Source organism: Macaca mulatta, chromosome 4, assembly GCF_049350105.2.
Source record: "Macaca mulatta isolate MMU2019108-1 chromosome 4, T2T-MMU8v2.0, whole genome shotgun sequence".
Taxonomy (NCBI): Eukaryota; Metazoa; Chordata; class Mammalia; order Primates; family Cercopithecidae; genus Macaca; species Macaca mulatta.
The window spans coordinates 29,267,233-29,289,206 of NC_133409.1; the positions used below are offsets into that span (position 1 = coordinate 29,267,233).

The window sequence follows — 21,974 nt, forward strand, 5'->3', positions numbered from 1 at the left end:
CCCAAGTCGCAGATATTCTGTGTTGCTGGTGTCTATGGGGTGTCATTTCCTTGCTTAGTTTGCTGCTCTTCAAAACCTTTGCAATCATAAAGGAGCAGCATCACCTTTATTGGAAGCTCTTCTCCACTGAACAAATAGATATGGAATAGAAAGTTGATTTTAGACATCCAATTAAATCACTCTCTTACAAGGGAAATTACCCCATGGAGTGTGGACACGTTAGTCTATTCTCAGCAAGTCAGTTGGCAAAAAGGAAGCCATTTTATCTTTGGGCTCTGAGGTCATCATTTGGGCAAAAATACTTTGAAGGTAGGGAAATGGTGTCACAACAAAAATCCAAAAGGTCATCACCCACAGATACAGGTCATAAATTTATCTTAGGAAAACTGCACTGGTTTATGATGAAGGTGACTTTTCTCTCACATATTTCTGCGAAAAAGGAGATAGTTAAGGGAGTTCTTATGTACTTATGTGTAATTCATAAACTTATTAAAGAATGAAAGGTACAATCTGATCAATTTTAAATTTAACCAACCACATTTGCTATTCCAGAGCCCATAAAAAGGTAATCCAGGAAACAGATGCAAACTGGCAATTGTTAATGCTATTATACAACTTCAATGCCATTACCAGAAATAGAGAAAAAGAAAACCCACAATCTTAAATCTGATAGTTCTGTCCTAGTAACATTTCTTTTTCAGTAGTTTAGTATGATTAAGAGTAGATAAGTCTTGGAAATTGGAAAAGTCTTGATTTCCAGTCTTTTCTCTAATGTTTGAGCTTAGACAATTTAGTTAAAATTGTCTAAGTTAAAATTTAGTTTTTTAATTTAGTTTAAAAAGCCTCAGTGTCTTCATCTTTGCAGCAACTGAAGAGCCTATATCATAGCATTCTTGATTAGAGAAAAGATATTTCTGATACATTGTAAACACTAATAAACAGTAGCGAATACAATGTATGTGTGTCAACAGGATAGAGTTTATCTTCAAATAATTTTCTTCTGCAGTGTCTTTCCTCCCGGGTTGACAATGTTTCAATTAGCATTCTGGTTTTTTTGGTAAAATATTAGATGACAACTAATACACAAGCAACATGCAAAAGCTATAACTTCTTTTAGAAATGAGGGAGATAAATAAAATCTTATGCCTGAGATCTCTGATGGTTTTCTCTAAGGCAGTGTCACTGAATGGGTTTTGTTTTTTGTTTTTGTTATTTTTTTCACTAGAGGACAAATTTCCACACCTCTAATCAGACTGGTCATACAAAAAAAACCATTCCATTGTCAAAATAGATGAAAGCAGATGACTGAAGAATTTAGAGCTTTTTTGTTTGTTTGTTTCTGTTGTGCTGAACTAACCAAAGGGTAAAACATTCTCTGGGAATCTCTAGCTTCAAGCGTTGGTTGCCCTTGCGTGCACCTTTGAAAATGCTCCACTGACAGAAACTCCTAACTGATGGAGCCAAGTTCCAGATCTGTGGTTTAAGATTTGCTTCAGGGATCAGGTTGCTCAAACTTCCTACAGCTCTTATGAGCTCAGAGTATGAAATTCATCTTTCAACTCACCCAGAACTAATGTATTTGCCCAGTATTTTCTGAACAGTGTGCTTTATCTTGGAGAATAACATATTTAATTGAGACTTCTTGATTATAAAATTAGAAATTATTTATGTAAATAAAAACTCAGTTTTTCTGAACCATTTATGAAAGCTCATTTGAAATACAGCATAACCTAATACAATTTACATAAGACCTAAAAAGGTCTACTGTAATTTCCAGGATATAAGAGGAAAGAACAGTTCATAATAGAGATGAGTTTGCACTTGCATTCCTGTTTCAAAACCTAGCAAATGCTTATAAAGCACTGCCTTGTGGCCAGCACTCCTTTATGCCCTGGACGTATGTTAATTCATTTAACTTTTTTTCTTTCTTTTTTTTTTTTTTTTTTTTTTTTGAGTTGGAGTGTCACTCTTGTTGCCCAGGCTGGAGTACAGTGGCATAACCTTGGCTCACTACAACCTCCACCTCTGGGGTTCACGTGATTCTCCTACCTTAGCCTCCCCAGTAGCTAGGATTACAGGCACCCACCAACAGGCCCGGGTAATTTTTTATATTTTAAGTAGGGACGGGGTTTCAACATGCTGGCCAGGCCGGTCTCGAACTCCTGATCTCAGGTGATCTACTGCCTCGGCCTCCCGGAGTGCTGGGATTACAGGTGTGAGATGCCATGCCAACCAATTCATTTAATTCTTAAACAGTCATATGAAGCAGATGCTATTGTTTTACTCTTTTTAAAGATGAAACAAAACAAAAACCCTGAGGTATACACAGGAATTAAATTGGTCAGAGTCACACAGTTGCTGAGCGGCAAAGCTGGCACTAGAATCCAGGCAGCAGTTCCAAAGCCTGCGCTCACACAACTCTGTAGATTTGTATATTTGCATTATTTAGTTGTTTCAGTGTGCCCTGTGACAGCAAGAAACGAAGGATCAGAACTTGAATTATGGAGGTGATCTTCATTCATTAATCTGTTCCTTCGTTCATTTTTTGGTACAAGTCCTTGAACCAAAAAACCAAAGTCAAGATCTTGTAAAAATATTTATTTTCTTAGCTCCTTATTTTAGTACATCCAGGGAACTGTGAAAAGCAAAATGATAACTTGAAACTATGTAATATCTAATAATATAAAACTGACAGGACTTGAAGCTATATGGTACAGAGATTAAGAACATAACTTTGGAACCAGTCAGACCTTCAGACAAGTTACTTAACCTATCTGGGCACTAATTTTCTCAAACTATAAAATAGGGAAAATAACAGTTTCACCACATAAGATTGATTCAAAGAGGAAATTAAATAATACATATGTAGCAAGTATGAATCTCTGGTAGGCAGGGCCTATATTCTTCACTTTCTACAGAACACTTAATTTCTTCTTTTAACTTTATTCTGCTTGACTGGTGGCAAGTTTAACCTTAGTCATTAGGGGAAGTTCTCTCTTCCCTGTAGTCTGGTCATGGTTCCATTAAGTTACGTAGTTCCAAGGCATTTTGAGAGCAGTAGGTGTTCCTCCAATTATATTTCTCATTGGATAATTTAAATTTTCTCAGTCTTCCATAAAGTGCTTTGTAAATTCAGATGAAAGCCCAGCCTCTCATCCAAGCTGGGGTTCCTGAGCCCATCTATATAGATGTTGCATGGAGGCAGTTATTGAGTAGGGGTTTACCTCGGTACACCACTGAGGCATCCATCATTCCTGTCGTCTGCTTCTTCGGGTCTGCTGGCCTTTTGTTGATTCCGTACCATATGTGGCACTCTCTACTTAAAAGCCCTTCTCAGCCATTTTCTCTCCTTGTCTTACCTTATTTCTTATGTCACAGTGTAGAAGCAATGAGTTTTCCTGTACTCTGGAGACCCATAGAGACCTCTTTCATCCTGTGGTTCCCTGCATCCTGGATGAAAACTTTCCAATCTTTGGTGATGTGGAGTGTGTTTGTACGGGAGGACAAAGGCAACCTGATCCTCATGAATCTCTTTTCTTATAAGGGGAGAGCCTCTTAATACAAATTTTTAAGTAATTCACTGGCTATTTCTAATCCTGTCCCTTCCTTCCACCTCCTTGAGGCAAGAATGAAAGTACTCAGTACGTAGAAAATGGAGGAGAATACTGGAAAGGGATAATAAAATATTAGAAGAAAAAAACTATAAATAAATATCTTAAAATTCTTACTGAAACACCTAGGGTTTGATCTAGGTCCTGCTGCTCGCTACACAGAAAGCCAATCACTGAGACAATAAGTATGGCAGGGAAGAAGGCTTTATTCAAGTGCTGCAGCCAAGGACAATGGGAGATCTGTCTCAAATTGGAATACAATTGACAGAATAAAATTGGGGGTTTATGTATTGGGGAAAGAATACAACTACATGTGGGTAAACGGACATCAGAGAGGGGTAGAGAAACCATGAGGATGAGGGGCCTGGCATCTCATTGTCTGGGTGTGGTGGTCTGGTGAGTTTCAGTCCCTTGATGCTATCTGGGAAGGCTGAGAGTTTGTTTCCTGAGGAAGGAACTCAGATTAGGCAAAAGTAAACTTGAAGCTTTCGAAACAAGAAAGTCAGTTTCTATGTTTATTTAAAAAGACTATTAATGTCAGTTCTAGGGGTCAGTTTCAAAATATGATACCAACAAATATTACTCAAGGATTTGATGTAGATAGGTTAGTACTCAGTAAATGCTTGCTTTCATTGCTACTAGTCTTGCTGTCATTGTAATTACTGATAATAGGTAAAGAACACAAGGAAAAACAGAATCACCACAGACCAGAAGACAGAAGAAGAACCTGTGCCTTTAAAATCAAGCCCAAGGCAGAGTGGGTCCACTTTCTGTCTCTGAAGGCTACTGATGCCTAGATGACTATTATGGTGGTTCTTGGCTATCTACACCCATGCTGCAGGTGGGTGATCTCCCTGGACACCTCTTCTTTTCACCTTTATCATTCCACAAGCTTATATACAAAAATAAAGTGTTATGGGGCCATTCTGTGAATAAGACACTCGAATGTCAAGGGATTTCTGCTTTCTGACAAAGTATAAATTAAACCAAATAGTGATGAATATTCTTTATTGATTCTAATTGATTATGATTTTGTTGAAGATAATGAACTCAATGATTAGTAATGATTACACAGCTAGTTAGAATTAGAATTGCATCGATAAATCACTCTAATAACAAGCAAGTGCCTTCCATTATAACAATTTTGTTATGTCCAAAAAACTCATTTTCATAATGGAGATTCATTTAGTTTTTCAGAAATATATATTGAGCACCCATAAAATGTCAAGAACCATTCTGTGGACTAAGTATATGTTTGCAAGCCATAGAGAAAAATCTCAGCCTTCAAGGAGCTTACATTCTAGTGGGGAAGATGAGAAATCAGTAAGATAAAAAAGTAGCATGCATAGTGTGTTAGAGGGTGCTAAATGCAAATGAGAAATAATAAAGCAGAAGTGGGAAGTTTGGAATGTGTGGTCAAGGTGAGACTGTAATTTTAGACAGAGTGACCGGGATAACCTTTGAGTAAATCACTGAAGGAAGTGAGAGAATAAACCACATGGGTCTCAGGGAAACGAGTTCTCCAGGCAGACAGGACAGAACGTGTAAAAGCGCTGAGGCAGGAGAATGCCTGCTGTGTTCAAGAATCAGCAAGGAGACCTAGTGGAGTGAATTGCAGGAGAGGTACAGGAGAGAAGGGGAGGGTGAGACAAATCAGGAGGAGACTCGTGCCATTGGCAGGGGGGTTTCTTTTACTGTGAGATGGGAAGCCACTGGAGAACATTTCGCAGAGGGGGTGACATGATTTTATTCTATTTTAAGAGGATTACTCTGGCTTTTATCCTGTAAATAGATTGCAAGGGAACAAGGGCATGGAGAATTCTCTAATTTATGAGCTATTGTAGAGAAAATGTTGATATAGTTGAGACCCATTCAATTCTAATTCTATAAATTCTCCTTTTCCTGTGCTGCAGTCTGAGAATTTTGAGAAGTGAAATTCTAACTTCTACATTTGTACTTACATCCGCTCAACACTCAATAATTGTGCTGAGAGTAATATGTGTGAGATGTAGTTCTTTGCCCTGTGAGAAATACTGTGATGAACTAGAGAGGACTGCCCACAAGAAATTCTCATTTCAGAAGCTGTGATATAACCTGTAAATGTTAGACTTTGAGAACATTTATAGAGATGGAAAAATAGCATAAAGAATTGGCTACAGTGATGTGGTTGTTCAGGTCTCTGAGAAAAACTCTCAGGCCAAAAATGTCATCTAAAAAATTTCAGATAGGAGAAATAAACAGATAAGCTGTGATACAATCTTGTCTTGTTTTATTTTTCTTTCATTCCTTATTTTCATTTTCCTTTTTTAATCTCTTTCTTTTAACTGTTATGCAAGGAAACCAAGCATGTTGACATCAATTACTCACAGCCTTAACTGATCACTTCGCCAAATCAATAAGTTTACAGATGACTACCTATTTTCCATTTTGAATTATCAAGGAATTAACAGTTCGACAATGTTAGTTACACCTGCTTCACATGTTTGGATCCCTCAGACCACGAGGGAACTATCTTAGTAACAACCTAGGTGACTGTCGTAGTCATTGAGATGTAGTTGAACTGTAGCTGTTAAATGGAAAGCATTCTACCACATAAATAATTGAGGTTTATATGACAATTTGAGGCTGGTGTGGTGCATGACACCTGTAATCCTAGCCCTTTGGGGGCCAAGGTAGGCGGACCACTTGAGGTCAGGAGTTCGAGACTAGTCTGGCCAAGATGGCAAAGCCCCGTCTCGACTAAAAGTCCAAAAATTAGTAGAGTGTTGTGGTGTGCCCCTGTAATCCCAGCTACTCGGGAGGCTGAGGCAGAACAATCTCTTGAATCCAGGAGACAGAGGTTGCAGTGAGCCAAGATCATGCCACTGCACTCTAGCCTGTGTGAAAGAGCGAGATTCCATCTCAAAATAAATAAATAAATAAATTTTTAAAAAGTAAAAAATAAAAATAAAAATAAATGGAAATTTGAAATGGGGACAGCCTTAATATCCGTGCTTTCTTTTTTTTTTTCTTCAGGCTGGGTGGAGGGTCTCTCCTCTGCTTGCCTGGTACCCAATAAGTGCCTATGTTAGTGGAATGTATCAAAATTAACTGAAAATTTGCCTGTGCCACCCTCCCACCTCTTTGACGGCAGGGTCAGGTGTTATTCACACCTGTTCGTGACCACCCCAGGGCCTGACAGATGTTAGTTGTTCCATAAATGTTTATTGCATTAAACTGTTGAACTGGCTGTGAATATAGCACTTAGGTGACTTTCTTATGGAGGGCAAATAGGCACTGAATAATCATTTTTGAGTGCCAAATATTTATCAAATACCAGGCACTCATAATCCAAAGATGCATCAAATTCCATTGCCGTCCTGGAAGAGCCCGAAGTCCAGTGGAAGAGAGAGACTTGAAAACTCATAATTGTAACCTGGGGATGTGACTATAACAAGTTTAATCTGAGATTTAGACAACACACGGAAGGGCTACTCGTCTCTCTTGAAATTGCAGCAGGATTCACTGAAAAAGTTTAATAAAGACCTTGAGGAGTGGAAATTGTTTTGTCTTATAAAGAAAAGTTGGAAACTTATTACAGGAAATGCACAGCAGATATTGAAAGCTCTAGAGGTATGAAAGTAAAAATGCTGTCAATTCCTAAAATAGTTTAGGCCTTGTTTGTGAGCATATTGGATGAGTGGGATGAGAGCTTAAGCCAAAAGCTAAAGGGATTTATCACATATGAGAATGAATTTGAATGTACAGATTGGTTGAAAAGAAATGGAAAGTTATATAGAAATGATAGGCTAGAATTGTATTTTAGAAAGGTCATTTTGGTGACATATGGAGGATGGATTAGAAAAGGAAAAGACCAAAAGCTGGAAAACCAGTTAGGTTGATAACAAGCAACGATGGGCCCTCACGTTGTGTATTGCTGTGGTTGGAAATGTGGACTCTGGATCGAGCCTACCTGGGTTTGCCTTCTGGTCTCCATGATCTTGAGCAAGTTAGTTAACCATTTGGTGCTTCAGTTTTCTCATCTGCATAAGGAGAATATTCAGGAAAGCTGTATAAGGGATGTTATAAGTATTAAATTAATGAAGCATATAAAGTTCATAACAAATAGTAACCATTTAGTAAGTATTGCTTGTTATAATTAAAATCTCATTGGAATATCATAAACATTTTGTGAGGAAGATGCAGTGTTTACACTCATTTTTTTTTTTCTTTTTCCCAAATGGCTGTTGAATTTATTTGCTTGATCAATAATGGTCCTGGCAAAAATTAGTTAACCAATGGTGAGACATTTGTAATGAAATACTAATTTTAAAAATCCATGACACCTTGATAGAAATTAGAGTTTACACAAACAAAAAAGGAACCTTCGATATTGCCAGCAGCTACAAAGTGAATGTACTGAGACCGACAGGACAGCAAGAAGGCATTTGCACATTTATATCTGACACCCGACCATACTTTCAGTCACCAGAATATCTTCTCTCCAGATTTAAAAAAATAGTATGCTGATTTCTATAACAAAGCTTTTTTCCGTACAAAAATCAAATAATGGCCAACGAGTCACAACAGTGCAATAGGTAGAGGATTAAAAACTGCATCAAACAGGTGCTGAAAATAAATACTACCTAGGAGGAGGAGGAGAGAGCCCTCGTGTGGGGTTTGTTTTCATCCCCTTGAGTGTGTGTGGGGTTTGTCTTCCGAGCCACGAGCCTGGCCTGTCTCACGGTGCTATTCACTCTGACAGAGTGCACCTGCAGCACGTGCCTCCAGGGCCCGGCCTCCCAGAAGCCTCAGAGCATCAGAGCATCCGTCTCATGTCTCATCGGATGGACCAGAGACAAGAAAATAGGGTGGGGCGAATCACAGTTACCATTCAAAGAAAAGGAATTTTTTTCTATTGCTCAATCTTGTCAATTGGGAGTCAGTCCACCAGTAGGTTCACTGAGACGATATGGATAATTTCAAACTTTTGTTTAAGAGCATATATATGGCTTATTCAGGCAAGGAGACGTGTACATTCTAGCCCAAGCAAGCAATCAGAGTCATTCAGTTTTTAAGGAAGGTCAGTCGTTTAAAAGATTTCTGGTTTGAGCAACATCCTCTGTGGATGCACCAGGCCAAGGTGACTACCTTTGACCAACCCAGTGAGAAGGCCTTTGCTGGTCCCCGCAGTGAGGAACCCGCGGGAACGGGCGGCCTCCTCCCCGCAGGCCTGCGCTGCCCAGGGCCGGTGGGCGGGCTCCACAGGCAACCCGTCTGTGGCCAGATAGGCCGTCCTGGTGACTCGGGCTTATGGACTGCAGTTTACAACTGCAGGAGACAGTTAGGAGGGTGGACCAGGGAACACCCACCAGGCGCTGCTCTGACCAGTCAGAGAACGTGAGGCAGCTCCCCCATAGGGATCTGCACCGAGAAGGTGTGGAAGGCACAAGCAAGAGTGACGGTACCAGAGATCCCGGAGGGCGTGGCTCGCGGCAGCCACAGCAGGCGCAGCGCTGACCTGGTGTGGTTCCCCCCTTGAATGAGAAAGAGATCCTGATTCTGCTGTGATAAAAAAGCAAAGAAAGACGATTTTTGGTTTAAAAAGAAGCCACTCAAGGGTTAAAATAGTTATTTTAAGTTAACAAAGAAAATTAATCTTCAAATAAGCTGACACTCTCTGGAAAACTCATCTGTCCCTAAAGCCCACAATGTGTCCACTGCTTCGTCCTCCCATGGAACCTGAGCCTGACGCGAAGGAGTCAGACGTGTGACAGAGGAAGAGTCTGAGAAGAGAAGACACCTTTACAGAATGTACAGCGGGAGAGCCGGCCTGGCCCCCGGGTTACAGTAAGATGCACGAGTCCTTTCAGTCTCGTGGACTCCAGACGGCCGCGCAGGCTGCTCAGATGGACGTCTCCTTCCTGTCCCTGCTGGGCGATGGCTTCGCCGGCTCCTTGCCTGCCTTTGGCTGCTCTTTAGCTGCTTTCGGCTCGAGGATGCCGTCTCTGGGCGGCTGGAGGGCACCCCCGCGCCACTCAGGCTCCTGGTCCTCCTGTGCCTGCTGCTCGGCCTTGGCCCGCTGCATCTGGAGCAGCCGCAGCTGCACTCACAGCTCGATGATCGCCTCGCGCTCCTCATGAATTGCTTGATTCGAATGATTGTTCTTTATTTCCAGCTCTTCGTTCTGTCTCTGTAAGTCTTCTAGAATGATCTGCAGCTCCTCCTCATCCTCACTCTCGCTCTCGCTCTCGGAGGAGTACTCCTCAGTCTCACTTCGGCCATGCTGCTGGCGACTCTGAATTTCGGCAAGCTCAGCTCTGAGGCGTTCTATCTCTTCTTTTTCTGAGGCAATCTGCTGGCGCAGAAACTGCTCCATGGCCAGGAGCTCCTCCTGTTCAGTCAGGATCTCATTCTCCTGAGCCAGGAGAATATTTATAACTTCTTCATTTTCATTCATCTCTTCTTTGGAAACATCCTCTTTTGAAAGACTGGCTATCTCTTGTGCAATCTTGGTTTCACACTCCTGTCTTTTAGCTTCTCTGAGTTTTCTTTTGAGGGCTGTCAAAATTCTTTGTACTTCCCATAATCTTTCTTCTTTGGACAAATCCTTTATCCCGCCCTGCAGATCTCGATGTAAATAATTCAAAAGAAACTCCTGTCTCCTGATCTCCTCCTTGATGCCCGCCTGGGTCTCCGGCAGTGTGGGCATCGTGGCCATGTTAGACCATCGCAGAGGTTTCGTCACTTGCTTTAGTACCACATTTCCAAAGAGTTCTTGCACATGTGTGAAAAACACATACAGGACTCGATTGCTGATCTGCACGGTTGGGCTGAGCACTATAGAAATGTTCTGTATATTCATTTTTGTTTCCAGTTCCTTTGCGATGACATGGTCCATGTGCACAATGAGCCAAGAAATCAGAAGATAGTTACATTCTGGCAGTTCTTTGAGTAAACGCTGGAATTCCTGCACTTTCTCAGTCTCCGTGGTCCTCCCACAAGCCTCTTCAAATCTGGGCATAAACTCTTTGGTAAGCAAATTCTCTGGAAGGTCTCGCAAATACTGCTTCAGCAAACTGGCTACAGTGTTAGGCTCATATTCTTCCAAGTTTGTAGACTCCTCCCGGTCATAGGCTGCTTTTAGCTCATCCACCTTTGATTTAATTCCTGATACTCTGTAGATGCCTTCACACTTCATGCCATACTTCTCTACGTAATCTATACATTCACGGAAAACGGCTGGCAGCCGAATTCCATCATACATCATGGTCCTCTCTACTGCATCAGCCAAAGGAATTCCAAAAATGGGTTTGAGATTTGGAACATCAATCTGAGGCACCTCTGGCTCCTGAATTGGCTTTTTCTTTTTCTTCTTTTCCTTCCACTGTTTAACAACATCAGCTGCTGTCAAGTCTTTTGACTTCTTCTCTTTATGTTTTTCTTCTTTGTGCTTTTCTTCTTTATTCTTTTCTTCTTTGGGTTTCTCTTTTATTTTAAAATCCTTTTCCTTCTTTTTAGAAAAGCTGGGCTTCTTGAAAACATGGATACCCTTGGACCTCTTCATTTTAGAAGGACTTTCTGCCTCATCTCCAGAGCTATCTTCCTGAAAGGCTGCATAGCCTTCAGTCCTCTTTTCCTTTTTCTTAAATTTCCCTTTTTTCTTCCCATGATCTTTCTCATCATCAGACACTGTATCAGGAGGCTCATGGAGGATGTGGTGGGGAGGTGAAGGCTCGCCAGTGCGGTACAGTCCAGGAAACTTAGTAGGGCTGATCTCTTCAGAGCTGGGGGTCCGGGTAAGCCCGCTGCCATGCTCCACCCTGCGGTGTTCACTGGGGCTGCTTGTGGGGGGCAGGAAGCACTCAGTCATGCTGATGCCCTGACTAGGAAGGGACGAGGTCTTCTCTGTTACCTATCCATTACACCTGTGCCTGCCGCCGCGCGACCGCCCGCCCCGCCGCAGCCTCCGCCTCCTCGCGCTCACTCTGCCGCCGCAGCCACCGGAGCCGCCTCCTGCGCTGCGCCCAGGCCGGCCTCGGGCGCCCCATTCCCACCCCGCCCAGCCTCCGCTACACTCATTTTATAGTTATAAATACTAAGGCTTCTGGAGTTTAAGTCACTATGATGGCTAAATACTATATTTCATACATTTGCATATTAAGTACATGTATAAGCAGTCATAAGACAATGGGAAAAAATAAGAGTTTATTATTTACTAATATCTATCAATGTATCTTGAAATTGATAGACTTATTAAAATCATGCAGTCATGAAGCTCTCATTCCCTTTAGATTTTTACTGCAAATTCAGAAGTTTAGAATATAACTGAAGCAATCACATGGCATCTATAGAAAACAAGGTTTGGAACTATACAGCAGAAAAGCACAGACTATAAATGATAACATTTGCTCATTGGCCTTGCTCTGCTGACACAAGCTTCAATCCGCCTGACTCCATACCTATATTTGTCCTGTCAACTGAAGAGATACTCTATAGACTCTTAGTTTCCTAACATGGCCATGTTAATACATTTTACAAAGTTGTGTATCTTGTCAAGAAGAAAAAAAAAAAAAATCATTACATAGTTAATTCGTAGTCTTCTATCATAGTAACAGGCCAGATAAGGTCTAACTAAGGTCTTAGAACTTATTTGTAAACCATATCATCTATGCTACTATAAATGTTTGTTTGTTTGTTTGTTTAATTTAAATGGCAGGTGACAACACCATCTCCCAGCTTAGCAAATGTCCTATGTCCCTCATGATTCTTTTAAGACATGTAGTACTTTGTTATACTGTTACTCAGACATGCATAATATCACTTGATTAAAAAAAGAAATTCAAATTTCAGAACCATCTATGCTTTATCAAGCAATTTCTATGGGTGAGTTCCTGATGTGCAAACTATGGAAAATGGCAATTTTGAAGCACCTATCAGATAAATTTTCAGCAATGTGATGAAGGAGCAGATAAACATCTGTTTTCCTTGTCGGATAAAGGAAATAGAACACCCTGTGGATAAGTCCTAAGTATCTCTTAATAGTTGTTGGACTTCCTCAACTCATATGGGCTTAAGGCGTCATAATTCACAAAGTAAAAGTTTCTTTTAGTTTTCATAAGGACAATTTATGTGTGTAGCAGGGGGAATGAGAAGCTATTTAACATTGGAGAAGTGCATTAAAAATTACACTTTCGATATTTATTTAGTGGTATTTTGTTTAAACTCTTCTTTTGGATCCTGAGTTCCATAGCTTCTAGTATGCAGATGCCTCACCTCACCAACCACTCCTGTATTCACTCATCTCCTTTTGCCTCTGTCAGTGCCCAGTCTGGGAGATCTCCTAAAACATTACCCAGATGGTGTGGAGAACAATAAGCCATAGTTGGCAAATATATATTAAACTTTGAAAGATTGTTTTTTTCTTTATACAGTTCTAAATTTTGGTTTGATTTTTCAGGGCAATCGTAAGTTACATTTCTAAATAAAAATAAGTCTAATACAGAAAAAAAATCTATAGTTGGTTATTTCAACTGGCCAATTACTTCTGATGAAATTGCTCTATAAAATAGATATAAAACCTCCTGTATTACTAAATCTTAATTACATTGTGGATGTGGAAACTAGCACTACTCAGTAGCCTTAGAAAAAGATTGGACCCCCAGTGGGAAAAGGATGCTGAATAACGGATGCCATAGCCTTATCATTTTTGCATTTTTGTGATAAATTCTTGAGTAGGTCAATATTTAAGTATAGTTTTTAATTTTTAGTTGCTATTTTAAAATCTATATCTCATTCAGTGTCACCTAATGTTTAATAACAATAATGTTTGAAGTTGTGTATACCAGCTATATAAAATGGTGACTAAAACACCATTCCAATCTTTAATATGTTTGAAGTCTTGGTATAAGTCATTTATAATTCATATCTCATAATTTTTATTGTATATTTGTTGATAAAAATCACTGCATAAATTTCACCATTTGTGCAGACTGGTCCACATCCAAATTATATGGCCATATAAGCTGTATGTATATTATATAGATATATACATAGATGTAAACATGTAGATATAGAAACAGGCATGGATCTAGATATGTACATTTACATTTTCAGAAGTCATTGAGGCCTATAGCATTTGCTTTTTTTCAAGTTACTTCATTCAAATATGTTAAACTAATAGAAAGATGCATGCTTTCTTTATGTTAGTTAAACTTTACATCATATCTATGTATGTATTAGGTTCATGTTTGCTATCCATGACTATTTTCAACAATGGAAACAAACTTTGGAACAGTTTATAATTTAAAAATTATCCTACTCTTAGAAATATTAGAATATAGAAATATTATTTTCTTCAGCTTTATTTTTAATACTGTTGTATACCAAAGTTGTTTAAATAGGTTCAATTCAGGACATATAGCACATGCCATTCTTGTAAATATACCAATTTTAAAGTAAATACATAGTTAGAATTTTCAAAATGGATACACTGAAACAAATAGCCTAAAATTGGCAATTTATTTTGTAATAAGATAACGGAAGGGAGTTTAGGCAATTTTATGTGCCTTTTATCAAAAAACCCAGAATTATTTTCCTACAGAAAAACCACCAGTGCAAGTAATTAGTAGACTGTGCTTTACTGACCAGGCTGCTTTCTAATTCTCACCATGATGCTACTCCATTCTCTATGCACTTACAGGGCTGTAATTACATATGAGGCTTTAGATTTTGCCAGGCCAGCAAGGCAATCAGCCCCCTTGGAACAAGTTGAAATGGAAAGCAGCAAGAGTATAATACACCTGGGTGATGTCATGTCAGCAAAATGCATGGACTTAGTGGAGCTCACCTGTAGCCAGGGTACTGGAGTCTGAGACTGACATTGTTTCCTTCAAACAGAAATGTGAAATGTCATTTTCAGTAAATCAAATAAATCCCATCAAGAAGAATTGAAAAATAAACAAAATACAAAACTCCAAGATTAAAAAGACAAAGTAGGAGGCAAAACCATTATTTCTAGACTTAGTTATGATTTTTATTCTGTCTATTTGATTGTTCATATCTGAAGCAAAATATATTTTGCATATCTTAATGTAATATTTTTTGAATTCATCATAATCTGTTACCCATAATACTCATGATGATCCTTTATGTAAAGAAGTATTCTAAGAATGTTTATTGACAAATTATTTCCTATAAGTTTTCTCTAACATTTTTGGAGTATAATTTATCTGTTAGGTCAAACTCTATGTATACGACTGAGATATGGCTGGCTTCTCACATAATTTAACCCATATTTATCACTCTGCTGCCCAGACTGGAGTGCAGTGGCATGATCTTGGCTCACTTTAACCTCGACTTCTTGAGCTCAACTGATCCTCCCATCTGAGCCTCCCAAATAGCTGGGACTACAGGCACGCACTACCACACCCGGCTAATTTTTTGCATTTTTGGTAGAGATGGGGTTTCACCAGGTTGCCCAGGCTGGTCTTGAACTTCTGAGCTCTAGTGATCCACGCACCTCAGTCTCCCAAAGTGCTGGGATGACAGACATGAGCTACCACACCTGGACTAATTTAATTGAACTTTTTGCCATGACATTTTACTACTCTGCTAGCCTCTCCCCAAGAAACGTAGCTGATTTGAAACAGAGGTAGAAACACCTTCAAGGTATTAAGACATTCATACAGACCTACATGACTTTAACGTTGCTTAGCATAGTGAAGTAATATAAAATTGGACAAGAGAGTATAGGCTTCAGTTGTCAGGTCTATACAGATAAAGATATGGATGTGGATATAAACAGTACATGGATATAGATATGAACATGTAGATATATAGATGTACATACACAATTCTTAGATGTAATGATCATATTTTTAAAATACAATGGAAAGGGCTACTTAGTCATCCTTCTCAGGCTTTACCTTTCTCTTCTGTGATTAGCAAACATGAAGAATTAACAAATTCCAGTCTAGTGATAAAGAGATTCTATAAAGATAGAAAAGATATTTTAGCATTCTTAGAAACTTTCAACTCTGGTAAAATAAAATGTTAAATCGCAGGAAACTTTGCCAACAAACTGTCTTTATGATATATTTTGTAAGGATCAGAATGGCTGTCAGAACTCTGAAGAACAATACAGCTCTGGAACCTGATAGTTACTCCTGCTGAGATTGTCAAGCAAGGACAAAGGGATGTATAGGATCCTGATTAATTATTTATCTATGACAAGAAAACTGCTTGATTACGTTTAAAAAGTTAACACTGTTTTTGTGAAAGATATCAAAAATGCTAACTACTACCACTCTTTAGGATTCTATTTCTTCCAATGTGTGGGCTCTTGGTAAGAATGTATTTTTCAGCCAGGCACAGTGGCTCATGCCTGTAATCCCAGCACTTTAGGAGGCCAAAGTGGGCGGATCACTTGAGTTCAGGAGTTCGAGACCACCATGGCTAATAATATGGCAGAAACCATGTCTCAGAAAAAACAAACAAAAAAAGAATGTATTTTTCCTAAAACAACATCACAAATTATGGTCTACAGAATCATTTAGTGCTCTAGATTGTGGTATAATACAGTGGATATATTAAAATTTTTATACAGAATTATAAGAAATGTATTGCTTATCACAATAAAGATACAATAAACTTCTCTTTAGACATTGGGACTAGTAGTCAGTCAGTTGATCCAAAATATTTTTAAAGCAGTGATAGATACATATCTGACATGTTACTTTAATTCAAACTATAAAATACTCTTGACATAGAATTAAGGACTCATTTGTGTATATATGGGATAACTGGTTGGAGCTTTACCATTTTTGGCATGAAAAATATCCTTAATTTATTGTCTGTGAATTTTTACATGTTCATTTCTTCACAGTGGAATAAGAACTTTAAAAAGACTTGTAAAATAATTTGGGAAGAGAACTCTTTTATATCTTAATTATTGTTTTTCCACCCATCCTTTAGAAACTCATTTTATGCCTTTATGTAGTCTTTTAAATATGTTTAAACTTCATTTTTATTTTTTAAAACCCTATTTTTCCATTCATAAGTCTTTGTATATGTAATAATTAAATCATATAAGAACAAATAAAACTGATATAACTAGGCTTGCATTTGTGTTTACAACAAGCATTGTGTAAACATACAATTCTAGCGATAAGAGCCAACATATGCAAGCACAACTTACTGTAGGTGTGCATGAAATTCAACTGATAGAGCAGAAGTATGTGTAAGTACTCTGGGAAGCCCATTATCTGTAAGAACATCTACTACATGATATTTAACTCAATACATCAGTATAATATTCATATTTGTAAGTAGTTCTATGCTTTAGACAGTTCCTAAGCAAATTGGAACCACTTCAAGAAATTTAGCGTTCTATTTTTTTTCTCCCAATAGTAGTATCAGTTGCTTCAGAGGCAATGTCTTAACTTTTTCCCATTTCCAATAGAATGAAACAGTATGTCGTTAGGAGATAGAAGACTGGCAGCACTGCAGCAATGTAATATCATGCTGAGCACTAAGTGAAGTAGGAAAAAAAAAACTCTATTACTTACACATTTTTATTAGCTAGTGTTTTGTGTTGTTTTATCATACTTATCAATGAACGCACAGAAAATAAATGATATGAGTTCACGGAACTAGAAAAATCATACTTGAAAGCAAAATATAATGGAATATAAACATATACACACATTTGTATATATTATAACATATATTTTATATATATACACACTTATTCTACATATGCAGTATTGTTTGTGCATATAAATTTTAACACCACCTCTGACTGAAGTGATATCGTAATGGTTCAAACTTTGGGCTCTAGACAAATCATCTTTACCAAATAGCAGCCATGTAAACTTGGTCAAGTGAATCTTTCTCTCTGCCTCAGTTTTCTCATCTTTAAAATGGAGATAATATTTCCTAAGTTATACTATTGCCTACCTCATTAAATAAGCTCATATGTATAAAACGCTTAGAGTAATGCTATTAATATTAATAGTAGTATATAAAATATGCACACACATAGATAGAGGAAGCATGTATAAAATTTAGCAGTGCTTGAAATGCTTTGAATCTTCATGTTTAAGGTACCTTGACAGAACTTACCTTTTTGTGCCTGTACCAGTTACCTATGCTGCATTAATAGTCTGTGGTAGAACTCCTAAAGCTGATAGAAAATATCATGTCTTATTATATTCACCCATGGAAAGCCACAGACACCTCTATCAACAGGAAAACAAATATTATGACTACCTCTTTTCACAGCAGCCTCTCCGTATCTGTGTTGAATTGAATACTAGGGTTACTTCAAAGGGCACAGGAGACATGGTATTTACCATGCCAGAAATAGTGTACTTCATGACAAATTCTAAAAACGTCCTTGCAGCCATCTGAAATGATATTCTCTTGTAGTTCTAGTGGCAGTTTCTTTTTCTTTTCTTTCTTTCTTTCTTTTTTTTTTTTTTTTTTTTTTTTTGAGACATAGTTTCACTCTTGTCACCTAGGCTGTAGTGTAATGGTGCAAACTTGGCTCACTGAAACCTCCATCTCCCAAGTTCAAGCGATTCTCCTGCCTCAGCCTCCTGAGTAGCTTGGATTACAGGCCCCTGCCACCACACTTGGCTAATTTTTATATTTATAGTAGAGACGTTCGCCAGGCTGGTCTCGAGCTCCTGATCTCAGGTGATCGAACTGCCTCGGCCTCCTAAAGTACTGGAATTATAGGCGTGAGCCATCACACCCGGCCTCTAGTTGCAGTTTCTGAGATACTCACTCCCACAGTGACTGCCAGTACATGGTAGTGATCTCAATAACAGTTCTGCTTTCATTTCATCTCTTGATTGGCCTTTAGCAGTCAGAGTAAGTGAGGCTGTCATTTCATCTCCCATCCGTATGAAATTGAATTTTACGAAAGAGACGTCACCTAGAGTTTGAAAGGTTTGACTGACAGTCTCCACATAGCTGCCTTCCTCTAGCCAAAGAGATGCTGTCCTGAAACCTCTGCTTATGCTTTCACTTGAGGAAGGAAAGAGCAGATGGGAGGGAAGGGAGACAGAGGAGACACCGGCATGAAGGTCACTGTGACATCTCCTTCTCCTGATGACAACAGCCCACACGCTTCCACCTGCAATCCTATTAAATATAGTACTTGCTTGACAGGAAACAGCTGATGATGGTAATGACATTGTTAACTCACCGCCTCAAATGGGTGAAGGGCAGCTAAAAAGGGGAGGGCAGGACTATTGGAGGGCCATTTTACCTTATTTTGAATTCATAAAATAAAAATGTAAATGAAACACAAAAATATTTATCGAGACCCAAACAGAAAGCTGTCTATACATTGTTTCTCTGATAATGATGTATGAGGCATATTTTTGGACTCTTTATCAGCTTTTCAGAAAAAAAAAAAAAATCTGTATTTTTACCTAGTTGACAAATTTCAAATTCTCCAGATGGCAGCTTTAATATGTTTAATATGATTGTGCTGTTAAAAAATAGCAATCGAGTTTTTTCTAGAGAAAGTCATTTGCTATGAGAAAGCAATACCATATGATACATGAAAATAAGAACATTGTAAGCTATTTTTATTTGGCTTTTACTGAGCTCTCAATGAATACAAAATCAGTACTGAACAAATGGATGCTGCTGATGATAAACCTAGCAACTTATTCTACCCAACTTCTAAAGTTTCTGTTAATATATAGGAAACCCATCCCTCATCTGCTTTTCCATGTATTGATAAAGTTAGCCACATATTGATGTTTGTGTTTAGGTATACTTGCTAAATAAACAGTAAGAAATATGGGAATAGATTGGAACATGTAGATCCATGGAAAGACTATCATTTGAACAACTACACGTGGGCCTTCTTGGGTGTTTTGAAAATTTCTGCCCTAAAATCCATTTGGCTTTGTGTCCTCACCCAAATCTCATCTCAAATTGTAATCCCCGTGTGTTGAGGGAGGGACCTGTTGGGATGTCAGAGATGATTGGATCCTGGGAGTGGTTTCCCCCATGTTGTTCTCATGATAGTGAGTGAATTCTCACAGATCTGACGGATTTATAAGTGGCGGTTTTTTCTTTCTCTCTCTCTCCTGCCCCCATGTAAAAGATACCTTGCTTCTCCTTCCCCTTCTGCCATGATTGTAAGTTTCCTGGGGCCTCACCAGCCATATGGAACTGTGAGTCAATTAAACCTCATTTCTTTACAAATTACCCAGTCTTAAGTGGTATCTTTGTAGCAGTGTGAAAATAGGCTAATCAAGTGAATTGGTACCAGCAGAATAGGAAGCTGCTATAAAGATAACCTGAAAATGTGGAATTGGGTAACAGACAGAGGTTGGAACAATTTGGAGTTCTTGTAAGAAGACAGGAAGATGTGGAGAAATTTGAAACTTTCTAGAGACTTGTTGAATGGTTTTGAACAAAATGCTGATCATGATATGGACAATGAAGTCCAGGCTGAGGCGGTCTCAGATGTAGATGAGGAACTTATTGGTCACTCATGCTATATTTTAGCAAAGAGATTGGCAGCATTTTTCCCCTGCCCTAGAGATCTATGGAACTTTGAACTTGAGAGAGATGATTTAGGGTATCTGGCAGATGAAATTACTAGCAGTGAAGCATTCACGATGTGACTTGGGTGCTGTTCAAGCATTCAGGTATATGCACTCACAAAGAGACCGGGTGGAATTGGAACTTACATTTAAAAGGGAAGCAGAGCATAAAAATTCAGAAAATCTGCAGCCTGATAATGCAGTAGAAAAGAAAAACCCATTTTCTGGGGAAAAATTCAGAAATTTGCATAAGTAAAAAGGAGCCAAATGTTAATCGCTAAGACAATGGGGAAAATATCTCCAGGCCATGTCAGAAATCTTCATGCAGCCCCTCCCATCACAGGCCCAGAGGCCTAGGAGGAAAAACTGTATTCATGGGCTGGTCCCAGGGCTCCGCTGCTCTGTGCAGCCTCAGGACTTGGTGTCCTGTGTCCCAGCTGTTCCAGCTCCAGCCACTGCTAAAAGGGACCAAGGTGCAGATTGGGCCTTTGTTTCATAGTGTTCAAATCCTAAGCTTTGGTGGCTTCCACATGGGGTTGAGCATGTGGGTACTCAGAAGATAAGAGTTGAGCTTTGAGAAACTGTGCCTCGATTTCAGAGAATGTATAGAAATGCCTGGATATCCATGCAGAAATGTGCTGCAGAGATGGAGCCATCATGGAGAACTTCTGCTAGGGCAGTGCAGAAGGGAAATGTGAAGTTTGAGTCCCAACACTGAGTCCCCACTGGTCCATTGCCTGGTGCAGCCGTGAGAAGAGGGCTACTGTTCTCCAGACCCCACGTGGTGGATCCATAAATATCTTGCACCACACACCTGGAAAAGCTGCAGGCACTCAATGCCAGCTTGTGAAAGCAGCTGTGGTGGCTGTATCCTACAGAGCACGGGGGTAGAGCCTCCCAAGGCCTTGGGAGCCCACCTCTTGCATCAGTGTGCCCTGGATGTGAGGCATGGAGTCAAAAAATGTCATTTCATAACTTTAAGATTTAATTACAGCCCTGCTGGGTTTTGAACTTTCATAGGGCCTGTGGCTACTTTGTTTTGGCACATTTCTTGTATTTGGAATAGAAACATTTACGCAATGCCTGTTCCCCCATTGTATCTTGGAAGTAACTAACTTGTTTTTGATTTTACAGGCTCATAAGTGGAAGGAAATTGCCTTGTCTCAGATGAGACTTTGGACTTGGACTTTTGGGTTAATGCTGGAATGAGTTAAGACTTTGGGGGACTGTTGGGAAGTCATGATCTGTTTTGAAATGTGAAAGGGACATGAGATTTGGAAGAGGCAGAATGATATGTTGACTTTGTGTCCCCACCCAGATCTCATCTCGAATTGTAATCTCTGTGTGTGGAGGGAGGGACTTGGTGGGGGTGGTTGGATCCTGGGGGCAGTTTCCCCCATGCTGTTCTCATGATAGTTAGTGAGTTCTCACAAGACCTGATGGTTTTATAAGTGGTAGTTTTTCCTGATGTCTCTCTCCTGCTGTCATTTAAGGCATGCTTTGCTTCTCCTTCACTTTCTACCATGATTGTAAGTTTCCTGAGGCCTCCCAGCCATGCAGAATTGTGAGTTAATTAAACCTTCATTCTTTATAAATTACCCAGTCTCAGGTAGTATCTTTATAGCAGTGTGAAAATGGACTAATACACTATTTCAGATATTAGCATATATCATAGTATAAAACTAATTCTGTCAGATGACATGAACATGTCTGATTCATCTCATCATTGATTTGGGTTTCCACACCTCATTAGTAACTAAGACGGTGTATCACATTGCTCAATACCTGTAATACTCTATAATTTCTTGTA

The 21,974-nt window shown here is 39.1% G+C and overlaps 1 protein-coding gene and 1 pseudogene across 1 annotated transcript in view; one reads left to right on the forward strand and one right to left on the reverse strand.

The window, feature by feature from the left end:
- Positions 1-21,974, forward strand: part of NKAIN2 (sodium/potassium transporting ATPase interacting 2) — a 1,029,637-nt gene that overhangs the window by 464,570 nt on the left and 543,093 nt on the right. The window lies entirely within an intron of this gene.
- On the reverse strand, positions 7,605-11,660 carry LOC708308 (ralA-binding protein 1; annotated as a pseudogene).